Source organism: Pyrgilauda ruficollis, unplaced genomic scaffold, assembly GCF_017590135.1.
Source record: "Pyrgilauda ruficollis isolate IOZ18807 unplaced genomic scaffold, ASM1759013v1 scaffold3, whole genome shotgun sequence".
In the NCBI taxonomy this organism is placed as follows: domain Eukaryota; kingdom Metazoa; phylum Chordata; class Aves; order Passeriformes; family Passeridae; genus Pyrgilauda; species Pyrgilauda ruficollis.
Genome location: NW_024524377.1, coordinates 14534832 through 14556086, shown reverse-complemented (window position 1 = coordinate 14556086; position 21255 = coordinate 14534832).

Sequence of the window (21255 nt, the reverse complement as noted above, 5' to 3'; positions counted from 1 at the left end):
TGATTTAATTTTGGAATTTGGCCCAATATTTACAAAGGAGAGCTAGCAAGGAGAGAGAGTAGGTTTTATTTTGGTTTTAAATGAGTTCCATTTTACCTTCTGCTTAAGAGATGACCAACCCTGGTCTATGTTGTCTCCTTTTCTCTATTCCTCTTTTTCACCAGTCACAGATGGATAGAGTAGTACTTGCAACCTCAGTTTATCTTTCTTTGCTTTTGCAAAAATCTTTGAGATTTTTCATCAGAGCTAAGGTAGCCATGGACTTGCTAAGGTACCTTATAATGAGTATCACATTACTGAGCTTGATAATGTCTTAAATTAAAACTTTCTTTTAAAATCTTTGAACTGATATTCTAAAATTCTCAAAACCAGGTAATTCTTACCAAAAGGCTTTATTATTGCTCCCTGACACAAGTAGACAACCAGTGTTTTGAGACCTATTATGATTACATGAAGAAGTTAATTAATGGTTGAAAATGTTTTTGGGTTCTTTGTTTTGTTTTCTGGTCAAGTAATACAAAGTCTTTTTCAGTACCTACTTTATGAATAAAAAACAACAGACAGTTTCTCTGTCTGACTTTCCAGTTAGTCCTGCTGCCCAAGGGAGCTGCTTTTACTCCCTTCTAAGGTCTAGCATGTGACTGTCTCATGCTTTGCCCTTTTAAAATTTACAGCCACTACAAAGAAGAACCTTGGCTTAGAGCATCACTGTTTATCAGATCTGTGTACAATCTAGTGCCATTTGTTTCCATGATAGTTTCTAGCTGTCTCATTAAAATGTTTCTTCCAATTAGGATAACCAAGAATTACCTGACTCTAATTAGGTTTCTGTTTGCTTGCAGATCAAACACGGACTTGATGGCTTAATGGTTTCCAGTATAAATATATCCTAAACATTTCTAGTGCACAGAAATGTACATAGATTCCACTTCCTCACAACAAAAACAGAAGCTCTCTATTCCTCTTCACTTCTTCTGGTTTCTTTTTTTTCAACTCTTTAACTTAATATACAACAGCAGATGGGTTTGATCCCTGTTTTGTACCACACTCTGTCTTGATGCTTACTACATTTTCTGCTCTCTTTGCCTCCTATACCCAGTGTACCAGTATCAATGATGACAACTTCTTTACCTGGGTGCACTTTGAAAGGAAGCTCTGTGGTTTATTCACAAGGGAATGAAAGCATTCTGAACATTCTGTTCATTATTTGTCATTGACTTTCTGACCCACTCAAAAATAGGTATTATTTTACCAAATTCCTCCATAATTGCTATCTTCTGACTTGTACTTTTGGTACAAGGCAGGGGAACCTCCAGGCAGATCAGCAAATCGGGCTTTGTGATTTGCTCAGGTCTTTTTGCCCTGCACCAGTGAAGACTACTCAAAAGACTCCATCAACACAGTGCTGTAAATCAGTGTCCAAGCAAGAGTGATTGGCTTCACAAGATATCTGATGAGAGTGTAAATTTATTGTGTGATAAATTTGCCTGCTAGGTGCAATCTCTTTGTGACTAAGCTGCTTTTGAAAACATTTCCTTTACATTCATCAAGCCTCAGTTTCATCTATTAAATATTAATTATTCTATAGAGAGAAATGTAGAAATTTAGAAAAATCTAAATCAGTTTAGAATTCAGTACAGCAATTTTTCTTATCATTTTATATGTTGACATTTAGAGAACTTTTTTGTTATTTGCAGATACCTTTCTGTGCATATTATAACACAGCCTGGAGATTTCACTGGGAGGTCAGGTTTGTGGGTATATGCTGAAAGGAGTTCTGCAGGAAGAGGTGCAATAGCATGAAAATATCCAAACATAGTTGCACAAAGATAAACATTAGTCCACAAAAGTTTTGCTATAAACCATGGATTTTATAAGGAGCTAACCTATTTATTCCATGGCTATAAGTACCTTTATATAACTAGTTTGAATGGGAAAAAGAAGCTAACATCTTGAATACAAAAACCACAAACAAACAACAAAAAATGCCCCAAACCCAGGAAGAGCAAAAAGAACTGAAGTCCTGTAACATATGATAAAGAAAAGAATCTGTGTCTGACAAAAGGAGTGAAGATAAAAAATCATACATGGTTTGGTGAAAATCAAGTTTCATATGGTCAGGGTCCTTTTTTTTCCCAGCGATGTGTTCAGGTCAGGCCAAAATAGCTACATTTCTTGGCATTTCACTTGGTATAATAAAATGCTACAGGATCTCCCCCCTTTCTCCCATAGCACACTTACTAGATTAGTCCAAATTCCTTTACTCAAATCTGGTAGTTCTGGCATATGGGCTACCAGCTGCCCATAAAAGCGTGGATATCTTCATTTTACAACAGGAAGAAAGCCTTTTTAGTGAAGCACTATACATATATTTTATAGCATGCCTATTTTTATTTGAGTTTCTTTCCTCTCTTATCTCTCAACACATTTAGATTTCAGATCATGAGTTTTGAATTGTTTTGAACTAAACAAAACAGAAATGTCTTTGCAGCAATATGCTGCAGCTTTAAGTGTCATATTCTGACCGACAAGAGAGATAGGAGGAGAGCACCATACCTATCCCATAGCTTTCATCTCAGGCAACCAGGGATGCTTCTCAAACACTGAGTGAGGAGAGGTAAATTCAGGAAAAGCTGTCTTCTTCAGTGACGACCATCCACAGAGTCACTTAGCAGCCCATTACCATTTCCAGAGTATACCAAACAGAATAAATAATTTTAATACATTTCCAGTCTTCCAGGACTGGAGAAATCAGTCACTACAGATATAAAACTGTAAAGCTTTGGGTTCTTTGGTAGTGTGAGGCTCTCACTTGTGCTACGGATATAAAACTTTTAATTACATTTCCTGTTCAGAGACTGTTTAAAGTTTCAGAATGGCAGACAGGAGGTTTTTTAGCCTTACAATGAGAAGTAAAAAGCAGCAGTACAACGCTCACTAACAATTTTTTTACTGAAATAACAACTATTGAAATGTCAACACCTATTCTTTAGATTTGTACATCTGCATCTCCTCAGGCCATGGATGTCCCTGGCCTCTTTTTTTTTAAAATCAAATGGCAGGCACAACTTATTTTTCATATGCTCTGTATTTATAAAATTTACAAAGATTTTAAATGGATCTCATGCACAGTGTGATCATTTAAAACATTTATATCAAACCCCCCTATTTTCCCCCCTATTTTTCCCCCTATTTCCCCTATTTTTTTAAGGGAAATATATTAGGAAATATATTGTGCCCCGCCCACCATTTTAGGCAAATAGAAAGAAACCATTTTTCCTTAACTAATACATTCCTATAATTTTTTTTTTCTCTGTAGTTTTGTGAGAGATATTTTGCAGGAAATTATTCTCTAGATATCAGATCTTTAGAGATACATGGGCTGGTAATTAAGAACAGAACTGATAGAGCAAACTCTCTGGTTCCTATTTTCTCCTCCTGGGGCAGAGATATTGATGAAGCAGACCTAGTCAAAAAGATGAGATAAGATAATGAGAAAAGATGCGCCTCTGTAGCATTATATTTACAATCAGAGGGTTCTTTAGGTTAGAAGATGCCTCTGAAGATTATTTAGCCCAACGTCTTGCTCAAAAAAAAGAATCAACTTCAAGGCTGAATGCAGTTCATGAGGAACTCACCCATCCATCTAAGTTCCAAAAATCTCAAAAAAGTGGCAATTCCCGAACTTCTCTGAGCAGCAATGCTGCATTGCTTTTCCAAATGTCCTTGTTAACACAGCCTTTGTCCCCACTAATGCACAGCTGATGACACATGTTCCATGTGCTCAGCAGGATCCCAGATCCTTTCCTGCAGAGATGCTGTTGGTCTCATGTTCTTTCTACCCTCTGCTCCCAACTTCTCCCTTCCTTTCCCAATAGCATTTCAGGCATTTTTGTGGTTGTTGTTTTGTTTTGGTAAGGTCTATGGGTTCTGTAAATGCAAACCTATCCTGCATGCCCTTTCTTTTCTATAAAACTTGCTGTTCCGCCTGTGGGGTTGTGAAAGAGTACAAGGCCTTTGCATTAGTTTTCCCTTGGTGAAGCTGCTGATCTGAAAGAGCTCAGCCACTGAAGATTGAATGAAAGCCCTCACGTCCTTATGAAGAATTTCAGAAAAGTTCTGCAGATGTAAAACTTATTTTTTACTTGAGATGTTAGCACTATTTAGATAGATTCCAAAAATAGTCCTTGGCTTCATCTCTCACAATTCACCATGTATGTATTTTGTATATGTAATTTCTAGAGGTTAAGAGATTAAGGTTTAGATTATTCTCAGAAACTACAGAGGAAATACATGCAGCATACCAATAAAACCTTGAAAACAGATTTACTTATGGATTGCATAATGGGGACAGTGAAAACATTATAGGAATAAGAGAGTTTCATGTTGCAGTGGTAGCAAAGGAGCAGAAAGGTTATTGAACTAATTGTATAATAAGTTATTAAAAGAACTGCTATGGTGACAGATGGAAATAAACACTGCTGCATGAATAATAATCATGTTTTTCCCTACCCAGAGATCAACTCTAGACGTTCTGTCTGAATTAATTTTCCTTTAAATTAAGAGAAAAAAATAAACAGAAAACAAAGAATTAAATCCCTACATATGTCTCCTCTGTAATGCACTGTAATACAATTTTCTGTCAAAAATGGAGGCTATCCTTGAGTACAAGACATTTAGAAATGTACGTGTATAAGATTTGAAAAGCAGTGGCCAATAACATACCTCATTGTATCAGTAAAAATTCAGACACTAATTGCAGCTAAAAACCCTACAGAAGAAACCCAAACAAAAAACAAATGCAAAAGTTGTCCAAAAGAAAGTATTCTCCATCACAATAAATTAATTACAAAAAACCAGATGTACATTCTGCATAGAAATAATGGTCATATGAAAATAGAAGCCACATTCTGGTACCTTTATGTATACTAATACTGCCCTTCTCTCTGCATAAATAAATTACTCTTCATTTTTTTCTTCCTGTCTTCACATTTTTTTCAAATCAAAGTAAAATTTTCAGGACAGTCAGTAACGTTTTCAGCGTATTTGTACAGTGCGTGAACTCACAAAGTCTAAGACCTCTGGTGTACTGTCACGGCAGAGATAAGAACTGAAGGAGTAATCATGTAACAAAGCAGGGGGTAATTTTGTAGTTTTTATGTAAGTGTAATTCCCCTTGGTTTTGAGATAAGTTTTGAATATGTTATGAATACAGGATTAGAGAGGTGATACTTCAAATCTATGTGTCAGCTCTGTTTTCCAGCAGCCAAGGTTTGTCTGTTGCCTATTTCAAAGTAGGGCCTCTTATATTTTCCATTTTGTAAAGCACTAAGCATGGTCTTTGGCCTAAATAAATTATGAGTTTTAAAATAGAAATATCCCTCAGGCCTTGGCTTTTACACCTATGCACTGATCTTGTTTGTATTTCTAGACGCTTCAACTCTTGATTTGTTATGTTTTTAAGCAAGTTGAGTTAAATACTTGAAACTATTTTAGTTTCTGAATCTCACAAAGGTAGTCTTGTTGCAAAACCCAGGTATTTTATATACCCAGGGCTCTGAAACAATTCTGTCTTTGCTAAGCAATTAGCACAATTTTCCTGAAGTGTAGTGTATGACAGGCATACTTGTAAACATACTTGTAAACATACCTTAAGATGACCTATTTATTGCTAAATTGTGAACAGAGCTGCAATTCCATATACATTTATTATCTGTATGTAATAGTCATTAGTATAGCATTCATATTTTAATATTTCTGGTGACAATACCAGCTATTTGAATTTGCTATGAAAATTTTGTCACAAGTCTAACTTGCAGTCAGCTGTAGGTGTGTACTCAAATGTACAAGACAAGTTCAAGTTAGGCAAAAGAGTTTTTTGAAAGCACAAGAAACACAGAAGCTTCCCCAATCTTTCTGTCACAGTGTGCAGATTCCCATGGGCTCCACTTTCAGGGTGAGGGTAGCAAGTAATTGAGGGTCTTTCAGAGATATGACTGAACAATAGTCACCTGTTAGAAACTGAGGTGAGGATACCTCTGGGGATAGATTAAAGGAGAGCTGAAGACAGAATATGTAGGTGACTCTCAGGTGAGATGTAGCACTGTGTTCAACACCAGCTGGGACCTGGTCACTAAACTGTGAGAATTAGGCACTGAATAAGTACAAGTTGTGTACTCATTTTGCACAAGTCTTGCTCTTTAGTGTAAGTTCTGTTCAGAAGGCAGCAGGGAGGTCTGACAGTGCTTTTGTTCATTGCAAGGTTCAAATGCTGTATTTTTTACTTGGTAGCTCTTATTTCTGCGAGATTTTCAGAAGGAAAAAAGCAGTCTGTCTTTAAGAAGATTCAGTTAAGTGCCCAACAGAATTTTGTGGATACTTTTTATAGATATTTAGGCATGCTAGAGATGTAATGCTGAGAAACCAAGAGCTTAGATAGTTACACTGTCACCACAGGCTATAAATAATCTATCTTTTTTTTTTTTTTTTTTTATAGGAAGGGTTTTCATTGCCATCTAGCACCAGGATAAAATTTCCATGTGACCCCGTAAAAACCACTTTTTCTTCCTGATCTTTCTTTTCTTCTGCTTTTTCTTTGGCTAATGCTTCATGCTTGAGCTCTTGATTTAATTTAGATAGATAAATCTTCAGTAGCAAATAATTCACTCTGAACTACAATGTTCTATTTACAGCACATAAAAATGATGAATAATAGCATCATCTCTCAATGAACAACAGACTTCTAGTTTGTACATGCAGTGCAAATCAGTTTTTATCTAGATTTTATATTAATATCAAAGGAAGAAATAGACTGTTTGATCTACTTTACAAAGTAAAGAGAGAAATCTCCTGCACCTGTAGTAGCTGTGGAAAAGAAAATATTCTGGTTTGGCTTCAACTACTGTGAGCAAACCCTTGACTATAGCTTTGAGTGGTGGGACATCTGTATACTTCAGGAGAACTTGTATACCTTGTCTCCTCCTTTGGAAAATCCCAATGACATACGTTTTGATCCCTTAAAAATGAAATATAGGAAACACAAAGGTAGATCTGATGATCTTCAGGCACACAGAAGCTCAAGAGAATGTTGAGCTGTAAGCAATTAATCAATTTGTTGAGGGTATTTTGTTTGTTTTATGTGTCTGTGAGTGTGAGCTCCAGGGAAGAAGAAACCAGCAGAGAACAACTTGATGACCACCACGATTTCTGTTTAAAAATTGTGATCCTTTGACATCCTGTAGACACATTTGACACCCACCCATTTTAGGATTATCCCACATTTAGCACTGCTACTTTCTTCAGTTGCTTAAGCCTTCCATTGCTATTTTCTGCACAATACAAAATTGTGTATCTGTAAAGGCACTGTGACTTGAGTGATCCATTTGCAATTAAAGTAGAACTATAATGCATTTTCCCCACCTCCCACGTGCCTATTTTTACCACTTTTCTTGTTCTGACTCACAGAAGATGTGAAGGGAAGTGCTGAGGCCTCGCCTAACATTCAGTGTCCCAGGAAACCACTGCCCTCCCACTCAGTTTGCCTCTGCACAGGCAGTACTGTGTGAGCAAGCTGCTGCCATCGCGTGCTGAGCACCAGAGTGTGACTGCAGCCAGGATCCAACTCCAAAGAGCAGCATTGCTGCTGATCCTGATGTTTATGCTAACGTATTGCATCTATTAGGTAGCTCAGCTCGCAGAGAGCTCTAAGAACTGCAAACTGGAGGAAATGTTCTTACTGTATACAGATGTCCCAATCACAATAGCTGGGACACTGGGACACAGCTGGAACCTAAAACAATGAAGAACGGGACAACACACTTACATAAGTGCCAAAGGAGAAAGGTTGTCTAAAAATCTGTGTATCTTTACTTTTGAGGAGTTTTTGTCCCCCACCATGTTAGAAGTTCAAAGTTCCTAAATTTCAAAGTTCCTCAAAGAAACCTTTCTTTCTCTCTAACCATCCCAAGAACTTATATTCTACTTCTGTGTTTCTCTCTACAAACACTGAAAAAAAGAAGCAGTCCTATAGGTTAGGGACCTATGTGCAGGTCGTCTTCTCCCAGAGAAATGCTCTTGTCTCTAGTCTTAAGTAGGCTCTTGCTTATAAGATTCTTTTCTGGCTCCTAGAAACTTGTAGTCAGTAGGATCATATCTGTACTCAAAACTCACAGTGAGTCAGCAGAAATAAAATTGGTCTGAAGAAAAGCTCCCAGAGAGAAGGATTCACTGTATTGGTTTGTTTGTGATTTCCCTTCAGTCCTGATCCTGGAATCTGAGCTCTGACTTTCTAATCTTTTAGCCTTGCTTCTGACTGGAATCATCCTGCCTTGATCTGTTTCATTTCTGTCTGCTCCTCATCTTGGGGGTCTTCTGGTTGACTGAACTAACTTCTGCATATCTTTTTGCTTTTTCCATTTGGATCAATGAATGTGGACACTCCAGTGCACAAACTGGGCTCTATATCTGTCCTTAGAAGTTCCTGGCTTTGAGCTGTTGTTTGTGGTTTGCATTTGCACATCAAATCCAGCCCAGGCCCAGCCATGCAGGTATTGTCAGAGTCTGCAGTTGGTAACAGCTGAGCACCCAGGCTTTGTAGTGCTGGAGTCGTTCTGTAGACAGGGGTCAAAAGTCTTCTGTATCCACATATCACCACAGCAAAAGTGTGTTTTCAGGTAAATATTTTTATAAAACTCTTATAGAGTCTTACAAATCAGTAAGTCCCTCTTATCAAGCCAATATATAGTCACATTACAATAATTTCAGGTAACTTGAAAAGTGTATGAAAAATATTGACTACTTCAGGCTATTAACACTTTAAAGATCAACTTCATGAAAATTGGGTGAACTATATCCAAAAATTGCCATTTCTTTAAAGTATGCCAATAAATTCAAAATACAAAAACAACTAGCTAAGAATGCCCTGTATTAGAGAATGTTTTTGATCAGCTAAGCTATATTATAATGTGAAAAATTTTAAAATTAAAATAACTGAATATTATTTGCAACATATATGGTATAAATACTGAACTTCAATGTATTTTTTTCTAATATTTTCTGAATTTTACAATTAAATCTCATTGATGTAATGTCCAGTTTCTGTACTTACAGAGCATAAAGTGTACCAAGTATGCAATGTTTTTATCTCACTAAATGTTGAATACTAACACCCACATTAAGCTGCAAATCTATTCTGCTACTTGACAAAGTAAACCGGGATCACAGTGTCCCAATAGTTCCTGCTGAAAAGTGGAAAAGTACAGTTTTTTGAAAGTGAAGTTTGGAAACTATGGTCACTTTTTGGCAGAAGAGAATAATATCCTGGAAATGGCTGGTGCAGGAAAGGACTATGTCAATTTATATGGGCAGATTTTGAAATATAGGGTCTAGTGTTTGGCACTGTTCTTTAAAGACATTCTGGCAGGTTTAAATATTTGAATACATCTCAATCTAGATATAATTTTTTAAAATTTAGAAATAATCTATATTTGTGCTTATTCTGGCATCATGGCTTTTTATGATGACCAGGCTAACTTCCCTACAAAATGACTATTTATGTTGTAAGCCAGTGCAACTGGCCTGAGATAAGCACATTTCCTTTGTGTTTAGTGTGGTCATATTTCTCTTATGATGTTTCTGTTTCAGAAAAACACTTACTATAATTGTGAATATTAAGGAAGAAAATACTGGATGAAAAATTGAATGAAAAACGATGCAACAGCTGAAATAAGTGGGAGAATTGAGAACTGGAGAAGAAAACTAAATGAGATTAGCAGAAAAGGAAAACTTGAGAGAGTAGGAGATGGGGTGGGAAGTGATCCACAGAAAAATTTTATACCCAGTATTGTGTTTCTTAATGGATTAAATATGCTGTCAAAATTTTTACTCACAAATTATGGGATTTTCCTCTTTGAGTTTACATGAGGGGTGAAGGTCACACTGATTCCTTTCCTGATTTGTTTTTATGTGTATTGCTCAAACTCACTATAAAACATTGAGAAGTTCAGAGCTTACTTATAATAAATACAAGTCACAGTCTTCTTATGGTTTTTGGTATCAATGATTCCTTGAAATTTTTGAGATTGATGAGGCTCAAGTAAACTTTTCTTCTCTGCAATTGCAAAGAAGTTGGACTGAAATGCTGTTCCAACTTATGGGATTTAAATCCTAATTATTAGTGGACATGCAATTTGTATAAGTTGCAATATTCACACTAAAATTTAAATATTCAAAATAATATAATTTGCTTATATCTGTCAGGACTTCATGTCCTGTGTGCTACCCTTTTGAATAAATTATTTTTTCCTGTATATTTTATCTTTCACATAGACAAATATAAAAAAAAAAGAAAAAAGAACAAACAATTTAAAATGGAGATTATGGTGGCAGAATACAGCTTTCTGTTCTTTTTTTGTATATTAACAACCTTCTAAGCTTTGGCAAGAATTACCCTGAGCTTTGGAGTCAGATTTTAGCAGAGAAATAAATAAACCCAAAATGTCCCCACACCTAACCTTTCAAAGCAGTATGAAGGACATAACTGTAATGTGTCAATATTTCAAAATTGCATTGGTCTGGAATGGTTCAAATCCATGATGTCCAAGTCAATAAAGTACAGAGTGCCTTTCTCTTAATTCCCTTCACTTAGACTAAAGTCTAAGTGTCTCGCTTTTTCCGTGTAACTATACTAAAAGAATAACCAGCAGAGAGCCCACCTTTTCATTTGCCAACAGAGTGACCTGAATTTTGCAGAGCTAGCTGTCCTACTTGCCTCTGGAATTCAACAAAAATAACTGCAATTAATATTTCTTCTGCCATATGCCATTGTACAGTAGCAGATGATTCTATTATTACCTCATTTAAAATTAGTTTTTTAATTGATGATCTTTTATAAAGTAAAAACATTTTTCATGGCTGGCAGGAGGTATATAAACAAATATATGAAGACCAGTTGTGTTCAATTTTAAGACTTGGTAACTCAGATAATTATGCAGAAGTAATTAATTCAAAATCTGTTTATCAACAGTAGTCTGTAGCTGCAGCATTTCATCCCAGATGCATTAACAAGGGCTTATCACCTGCTTTCTTGTTGTATTTTATCTCCAAGGCAAATCAATAGGCAGAATATGGGAAAAAATACCATTTCCACAACTAACAGTTAACAAAACTTGCAAGAACTTTTAATATCTCTTACAAATTAATTTTCCTGGCTTAAATTAAGATGAATTCTAAATGGAAAGGGGATGTGCAAACCAACAACTTCTAATGCGTAGAAAAGCTATGTGAAAATGAGTTTTGAAACACAAAGAAATATTTAAAGAATTAAAATAATTATTTAAGTTATAATTTATTATTCTTAGTAAAATATTCCCTGTGCACTTGTAAGTGTTATGGGTGAATGAAACCTACCTGTTGAAGAACTGTGCTGATGCAATTTGGTTTATTACTCTGTTATTTTTTGCTTTATTTCTGTTCTTTCATGTATTTTTTATGCTATGCTTTGAAGACCAGGTTTTCATTCACTATTACTTGTGTAAATACTATTCACTATTGTATTCATATAGAAATGTATTTTTTATGCTATGCTTTGAAGACCAGGTTTTCATTCACTATTACTTGTATTCATATAGAAATATTAAATACCAAAAGTAGAAGTTTTGCTTTGAAAGAGTGTTGTTTCACATTTTTGTCCAAGTTTGTAGTATATTCTAATATGGGAATAGTTTGATATCTAGTACTTAGTGTGTGAGGTCTCGACTATTCATCCAAGAAAATGTAGTTCAGAACCTGAGAGGTTTGTATTTCTGTTCATCAGTATATCTAAAACATTATTATATGAAAAAATATTTAAATCCAGATTTTTATAGATCTAAACTGCAGAATAGAAAAGTAAGCTGACTTCAAGATGTGCTCATGGAGTCTCTTCGTTCCCCATTTCTTTCTAAATACTAAAGTCTGATTAAACCAGTAGCTATGGCTACATAAGTACAACAGTTTCTTGTAGAATCCATAGACAAAATCCTGTTCCCAGTGCAATCAGTTACATAAAGTGATTCCAGCATGATTCAGATACCTACAAAAGGTAACTGTCATGATCCTGCAGATATTCATACACTCTATTTACATACATATACAATTAGTCATATACCTAAATATTGGCAAGGTTTGAGTCACTGTCAAAAGGCTATTGTGATGATTTTTTTTAAATAAGAAAATCTTTCTCTGCTTTTTACACCTGTTGGTAACTGCTTGTTAATAACTTTCCCTTTTTTTTGGAATTCCAAAAATTCTTCCACTCTCAAGAGATCAGGGCTTATATGTGTTTGTTAACAAAATTTTGTGCTGAGGTATATTTCTATTACTATTGCCAAATCATATTTAAACAAAGTTTTGAAGTAAAATATAATTTTTTAGTCAGTGTTTTTTAGTTTTTGATAAGTATTGGAGAAGAAAGTCTGGTTCAAGGAGGCACAAATACTGACTACTGGATTTTGCTGCAGGTGTGAAGCACAGTCCCTTTTCAGATAAACTACATTTACTTATATACTAGCCATACCTTTAAAATGTATGGAGCAAGGCAAAGCGAGAATTATACACTGTGCTCAGTGTAGCATAACATACAATAAATTCAGCAACAAAGAAATGAGATACTTCCAAAAGGACATTGTATTGCCTGCTCACAGGAAATTATAGGTAAAGAGAAGTGACAGTCAAGGGTTAAATTACGAAATTTTGCAATTTATTTCTCATCATTTATGAGATTGTTAAATGTCAGAAAGTGGACTTTTTTTTCACTATCAGTATAAAACTGAACATACTGTGAGACATAAGGTAGCAGGTGTCTTGGCTCTAAACTATCAAGTCTGTGGGCATTCTGTTATAACAGGTGCTCCAAAAATTTGAACAGATTTTAACAAGAGCTGTATGGGCTTTTTAATTAGCCTGGTTACTCAGCATGTGGAGAAAGCACTAGGTATGTGCTTAAAACACCATTGTATCTTGCAAACAAATGTTTCACATACCCATAGTCATTCTTTTACTTGTTATCTTAAAATTCCTTTCTATCTGATGCTAGCATTTGATTCTGGTATTCATTTTTCTTATAATCCATATCCTACCTGAAAAGAATCATCATACTAAAAAAAAGTGTTGAATACATATATTCTCCCATTTGGAAGGAAGCATTTAGAAACTTGGATTTACCTGATACTTAGCTGTGATTTTACTTGGCGTTACAGAACTATGAGAAGGCACACAGAAAAGAAATTCTGGGTTCTGAATCTCTCAGTTTTAACTACAAAGTGTCTTCACTTTCAGTAGTGCTTTTCCCATTATTATTAAGTACATCACAAGATTTTTTAGAAGTGGAAATGCAATAAACTGGAAAATAAAACCAAAATAATAAAAAATGATTTGATTTTACAATAATTATGACTGATTAGATATGATTTGATAGATACAATTTGAGAAATTCATATAAATGCATGACTATAGCCTGTAACATAAAAATAGTCTCATATAATTTCATTTGTGTTATAGTGTTATTTCAAAAGAGTAAGCCAAAGAATGTCACGTTAGAGGGGGAAGAAAAAAGAAAAAAAGTGGTGGCTTACATAAGATTTTTGTGCAAACTGTCATGTGGTGAAATCTAAGATTTTAATTTATAGATAGCTTTATTTTCATATGAAATTTTTTTACTACCTGTGCTTGTGATATTGGCATTAGTATCTGTGGCTGGTATTTATCTAGAGATCTTTGCATCTGTAATGACTTTGTTATAAAGTTTAGTATTGCACATCTTAAATTACAGAAATAAGGGGCTTATTTTTTTAAACTCAGAAGAAGAGATTGTTGAGAAATTATGTGGAGGATTTCACACTTGAAACGTTTGTGTCAAAATATCTTTAACCACTTGGCCTAAGATTAAAAATACCAAGACACATTTTGATCCATATAAAATGCACGCTTTAAAAAGGGTGCTTAATTTAAAAAATGCTTATATCTGCATTTTTAAAGGAACTTCTCTCTTACATAAATTAATGTAAGAAATATACATTTTATGATTTCACTATGAATTCATCTTCTTTCTTTATGCTATTATTTATTTGCTCAGCAGTAATATACACAATTATAGTCAATAATCACTTATTGCCTGAAGTAATAATTACTAACACTCTCACCATACTTTTTAAAATTTAGAAATGCCAACCAATTTACAAGCTTGATGGAACAGAAAGATGGATATGTATTTCTGCCATAAATGAAAGGAGCACTTATTCCTGTAGATGGTATTTTGCAAACCTAATAATCATGGTGAAAACACAGCAGAAAAAGTGATGGTATTTGTTAGTCACCCAAAACCCCTATAGATTTTGTAATTTGTTTCCTACTGAAGGATAAGACCCTTGCCATTGCATTTCTGTAAGGTAACATGGATAAGAAATGCAGATTACAGTAGTGCCTATTACCATTGCAGCTGAGACTGTGGCTTGAGCATTGATTGCCTTGGGCACTAAGACCAGTTTGATTTCTGACTGCACCAGTTCCCAGCACCAGCTCCTGCTCTGTAACCATCTCTTGGTTGTGCCAACGCAGTTGATTGTGGAGTATAAGGCAATTTTTTTTTTTTTGAAAGTGGATGTATTAAGCCAATAACACTGGTAAATTTAATGTGTTATCAAACTGTGATCTCATTTGTTGTGAAAATATAACCTACATGCAAATTAAGTCTGCTGGGGCTCTAGCAATTCTGAAAATAATTATATTCTGAAATGACAGATCTAGAGAGGATGACTCCCTGACCCCTTCAAAGTCAGGGAGACTTTGAAGGGGTAGTAACTTAGAAAAAGTAGTCTTCCTCCTTATCACCATTTTTTCCTCAAGTAAGCACTGTCTTTTCAGTCTTTCAAGGGCTAGAGAAGAGTGACCCCTTTAGCCTGATTTTCTAGACTCATCATCATGTTACCTGAATAATCACGCAAATGGAGATTAGAAGCATCATCCCTGCTGGAGGGTGATTTGCATTATTGAAGCGCCCTGTAGGAAAATATGTAATGAGATTCAGGCAGCCATGGAAAAAAAATACAACAAATGAAATTGTTGGAGGATGGCAGTATAAAATTAGAAATCATTACAGCACTAGTGAGTAACGAGGGCTAAGAGACAAAAACATATGGAATTGCAGCAACCTATTTCTAAATTTGAGATGGCTAGTCAGTTAATGATCAGAACTAGATATTGCCATTTTTTTAGATATGCAGTTAAAAAAAAGAATCTTGCTTGTCAAAACTTAGCTATGTTATAATGCAATATTTACCTTGCAAATGTGTAAGATCTAATTGGATTTATTGGATGTTGCATTAAGATAGAAGCTAAGTGCAAGTGATGAGTAAAATGTTGGAAGGTGATGATTACATTTTTAAGTCTTTCAGGTATTTATATTAGGTATAAATATATATGTTAAAGTAAATATAGGGAATATGTGCAGAATGCAACCCATGTTAAGGATTTCATCTGTAAGGCAAGATTTGAGAAAGGCTTCAGCCTTTATAAGTTGGTCATTGGAGTAGCTAGGGCAGATACAATTATGTATTAAAAACTATGAGGCTGTGTGCTTCATCTATGTAGCTAGAAATCTAGATAAACTACTTACCAGTATAAATTCTGTGTACAGCAATTCCATTAACTAATATTAAAAACATTACAACTGTAAAACCTTGTGAAGATATAGGACCAAGTCATGCTTCTAATAGTTTCAACAGTTTATATTAAGCACAGGAGAGTGATATGGAATGAAATTAAGACATTCATTTAAATATTTGGAGGATTACAGTCCTTTAAGCTCTTGAAAATATAACTAAAACTTAGCTGATTGGGTAAGACCATGCTGTGTTCGAATAAAAGTTAATAATTCCATAGATCACTGGTAGAGGTATTAAATGATGTGCTTCACTGTCACAATTTTTTATTTCCCACTGAATTTTACCATCTCACTGACTTTTCCTTTTCAGGGACACATCATATAGACTTTCTAGAATGTGCCCAATTTTAGTAAATTTCAGCCTAAAAATGACTTTTACAGAAAAAGCTGTGATTTTGAAGAGCAGAAAAATTTAATGAAAAATGAAGAGTTAAACACTAATTACAGTTTATGTTTTTAACATTCATTTTGGCAGTTCTCACTATCTTTTATTGTGCAGTGTCTGAGGTCAATTAGGATTCAGTTGATCTTGGAGTCAGTTGACAATGCTGTTTATAATTAGATAGAGGAAAGAGAAAAGGTTGATGTTTTCTCTCTCTTCCTCATTAGGGCTGGCTGACTGAGCCAATTTTATTGCTATCTTAAAGGCAGTTAAAAAGGTCATGTGACTGTTTCCTAAATGAATTGTTTTGCAAAATACTGTTGTCTTTGTATGGATACTCCATCGTTAGGATGGATAAATCGTTGTTATTAAAATTTTTAAGTATTCAGTTCATCACTCTGATAGACAAAGAAAAGCATGTGAATTATTTTACCTTTCACACGTAATCTAGAAACTGTAAGGATTCGAATTTTAAACCATTGTGTGCAGTTTTGCAGAACCTGAACTAAAAGGATCGCAGTATCAACCTCAAATTTAGTCTCAAATTGTAATCTTTAAGAACTATTAAAAAGCACTTTCCATGAAGTAATACAACTGATATGAATATTTTAAAGCCAGACTTTTAAAATACTTGCCTTTTTGCTGCTTGATGGTTTGTTTAATAAACATTTATGGTAGCATTAAAGTATTGAATATACTTTGCAAAATTCTAAGAGAAAGCATTTAGCAGTAGAATTGATGTATATTTTAACAGCCTTGAAACTAATTTTTAAAGTTGGCTGTGCCTACTGCAGTTATATAATGTAAGTAATCTTAATTCTTTAACATCTTTGTTATTTTAGACATAATTCTTCTGTTAATACTGCAATATTTGTTTCATGTTTAGTGCAGCACTGACTCCACTAACAAATTAAAGGTGAAATGGGTATTACTTTTCAGAAAATTTAGTACAATGATTTAATGATGTTTTACTTTAGTAATTCTTTTTTGATAATAAGTAATGAATATGTATTTATAGAATGGGATGTGAATTGTAACATACATTATAATTAGACTAATAGAAGATAACAGACAGCAACCCTCTAGTTCAATAATTTGAAATGAATGTAAACTGACATTTGAGAGTTCTTGGTTGAAAAAAGGGAAAAAAGCAACAAAAGATAAAACAAAGAAGAAACTGTAAATGAAACATGAGAGGGAAAGTCCCAACAGTTCTAATTAAAGATATTTCAATGTTAAAACGGCAGCATCCACCCACATGTCATTCTTGCATGACATGTAACAGAAGATCACCAGTTCTGTCTTCCTTGTACAAAATATTTTTTCCTATAATTGTTTATCAATAACAGCAAAAGTGAGAGGTTTTGCATAATCGTATTCATAAATTGTACAGAAAAGCGGTAATTATAATAAATCTGCCTGTAACCAAAAAGTGATTGTTAAAGTAACTTTCAAGAAATGCTACCAGCCATGTATTAGCCAGTATTTTACTGCCTGCATTGGTTTCTTTTATCAAGCAGGAGATAAAGGAGCAGCCTGGAGAAGGTGACTAGCTCATTGCATATGTAAAAAAAGTAAAATGTGTGTTTCCTTTATTTCACTCAGAGGACAGAAGTGAAAACAAAAAGCCAAGCATATTCATGACAGTGGCAGATGGTGCCAACCTTGCACAGCTATTTTCTTTGATTATTGGCTACTTATACTTTTAAAAATGAGAGACAAAGCCAGAAAGCTGTGGTTCTAGAAGAAGATAATGAAATCACACTGACATAGGTCACGTCCTGAATATAATCCAAATTTGTTTTAGATTTCTATAGAATTTTCCAAGATTTCTCCTTCTACTTTGCCTAAAATGAATACAGATCTCATTAATATTCACACAATATTGGACAGAATTTATGATTAGGTGGAATAATTTTCCCTGTGGCATTTTAGAGAATATTTAATTATTATAGTCTTTTAAAACTGCCTTTTTCTGCTCAAAGAATAATATTAATTCACAATAGTCAGTATTTTATTAGTTTAATCACTGTCAAATGAATTATGAATATCCAGTTCTGAAAACTATACTTACTGTGCCAAATCATATGAAACAACTTTGAAAAAAATTAATGCTGGATTAGAATAGGGGCATATTTCAGTGTCTGAGCAAACATCAGGAGGTTTTTGAGTACTTTTATTTCTTTTCTTACTACTCAGAATATTCTGTGTAGTATGGTCACAGTTAGATGCATGTTTAATGAAAATAAAAGCTACAGCCAAGTTAGAATGAAAGAGAAAGGAAAGTGCACCAAGGCCCCATTTATGATTACTGATTCTAAGGCCCTTTCAAGCAAGATCCAAAGGGGAAATGAGCATCTTTTCCACCAAGTGAATGAATCAAACTGCTTTTACAAAGGATCTAGAGAATGAATAAGAGAGTTTAGGGCCCAAACACCGAGACCAAATGAGCTTTTTCCTACATAGGAATGTGACCAGTCGTGCTCCTCTTAAAGAGTAGATTTCCTCTGCCAGCAGTAGAAGAAAAGTCAAGCAAACACGAATGGATGCTGAGCTCAGAGGGAGCCCCCACTAGCAAAGAAAGAAGTATCACTTTTGTTTCCAGAGCAGAAGGGATATAATATACAAATTAGGTTAGTCTAGTAATGAGCGCAGAAGAGATTTTTATTGCCATGTAAAGCCACTTGGATTTGTAATTCTTGTGTCTGAAGCAGTGCTTTACTGCTTACCACCTGTAGACCTGTATGCTCGTGCTGATGTGACTGTGTTACAAAGGAGACTCTTTGTGAAGAGAAACATCAGGTCACAGAACCTTGATCCTTTAATATTTGTTTCAAATAACTATTGCAAAATAGGAAAATCTGTGAGATGTTTGTGTTTCAGTCTTAACCAGTTGCTGGTTTTGCTCATATGAGTGAAACATATGGGGTCTTGTAAGTGATACGGTTTCTTGATAAGTGATAAGCTTATACCATGCCTTGCATCATCTTCTAAAAAATATCTCTGTTGTAACAATTCTGGCTTTAATAATTCCAATTTACTTCTTACTATAAGAAATACAGCAATGAACTTTTAACATATGACAAAGACCTTTGTGCTACTCCCTTTCCTCAAAGTTTCATTGGAATACCTCTAATAGATCTTCAGAATACCAAAAAAATGTAATCAGGATTTCAGTTTCATATTGTGGGAGAGTGCTGTGAGAGTGCTGTGCTCTAACTTAGTGTTGTCCCTTGTTCCTCAACTGTTAGCACTCTCAGTTATGGTCAGTGGCACCTTCCCAAAGCAGGAGCATATAGGGGATAATATTGCTCAAGTTGCCCTTGCTATCCTACTGCTGCAGCCTTGTCTGTAGGTGCTTGCTGGTCTTTGATGGCACAGCAGAGAGTGTGGGTGTCCTCTGTGCTTCGCAGTCTTCGATGTAGTGAAAGAGCACAGGTAGTGCTGATTCCTGGATAATCAGAAAAGGTTAGCAGTGCCTGTTCACTACAGGATTTTGCTGTCTTTTATCATCACTGTAGTCTATTTTAGGCAATGCTATTGAAAACAAATGCATTCCTTTTGAAAATTAATATCCTGCACTAAACAAATAGATGTATGTGTGCAAAGGTAGAATACAGCAGAATTGCCAGAAAACCTTGATATCAAATCTGCCAGTCTTCCCATCCCAAACCTATACAACGTGTGCTTGGCTGAGATGGAAAAGGCATGATAGGTGACAGCCCAGACACACAGAAACACAAATATATGTTATAAAAACAAGCACACAGGTAAATCTTTAAACTGTCAGGTGCCTGGTGCATTTTTCTGCAGGTTCTTTAAGTTAGTAATTTAACTCCTGCTTTTTTTGGTTTATTTCCTTGTGCTATATATTTTTTTTATTTTGATCTTGTCCATCTCTTTTCATATGTGATTGTACAAAGGCCAGCAAAGTGAGATGAAGGAAGCTTTTAAAACATTTTTCATATATAGGGTTTGGCCTGGTTTATAACATATTCTCCCTGAGCAAAATTATCAAATAGCTGTCCCTCAGCTATTAAATTTAAAAGGGATGCAATATCCACGGAGCTACTTAAAATTGAAAATCTGAAATATCATAGGGAAATAAACATTTTTGTATAATAATTATTAAATTTTAGTGAAGACTTCCAGAGAATACATTGTGGAATAGAAGGTATTACTTTTGAGATCTGCTGATGAAAAAATATGTAGATTTAGAATAATTTGTATTGAAGAGGATGAGATAAAAAGCATGATGTTCCACAATCCCTAAATAGTGAGGTGCTGAAAATAGATATATTCACTGAATATATACATATGTATCTGAATATATATGCTCTCTATATCGAATATATTCAGTGAATATATTATATATTCACTATCTAAAGTAATTGAAGAACAATTACTTTATATTAGACAACACATGATGAAGCACATTTGCTGGGCCTGCAATTATATTTTTGAGGCATTCAAGTTCTTGCTAACTTGCATAAGTAAAAAAATTGCAAACTTTGACTCTGAATTTTCAATGACCTCTGGTTAATGTCAACTTTATGGTAATTGGCAGTGTCTCTGGATAGTAAACAAATGCAGTCTATTTCCTTGAATCACACTAGATATGAGTACATAGTACTGGATATTGGGTAAACAGTCCACAGTCCACAACACTGATAATGTCCATAATATGGTGAATACAATTAATAAGCCTCATCTGAAGAGCCATTTTTTTCTTTTCAAACAATATAGTGGATCTAGGCAAAAAATAAAAATTAACAGAAGTTTTTATGTGTTAAAACCAGAGCCAGTTGGCTGCCTTAGTTAGGGTGACAAAATGCCAGCAAACCCAAAATCTTCACTTGCTTTGAAGACCTCATGCTGAATGAGAAGCTGTTGTTGAGATACAGATACTCTTTGCAAGTATATTCATTTTTTTCTTTCTGGACTCACAAGAGAACAGAAAATTTAAGCAATAAATTACGCCTGTCCCTTTGAGATCAGAAAAGCTCAGAATGTGCACACTTTGAAGGACTGAAGTTGATCAAAATGAAGCATCCAAGCTATGAAACTGTAGAGACATTTGACTCTATGAAATTTAGATTTCACTGAAAACTGCACTAGATATTTCCTACTGCAGAAAGTAATATGAAGCTACTTTATAGTGAGCTCTCTGCTATTC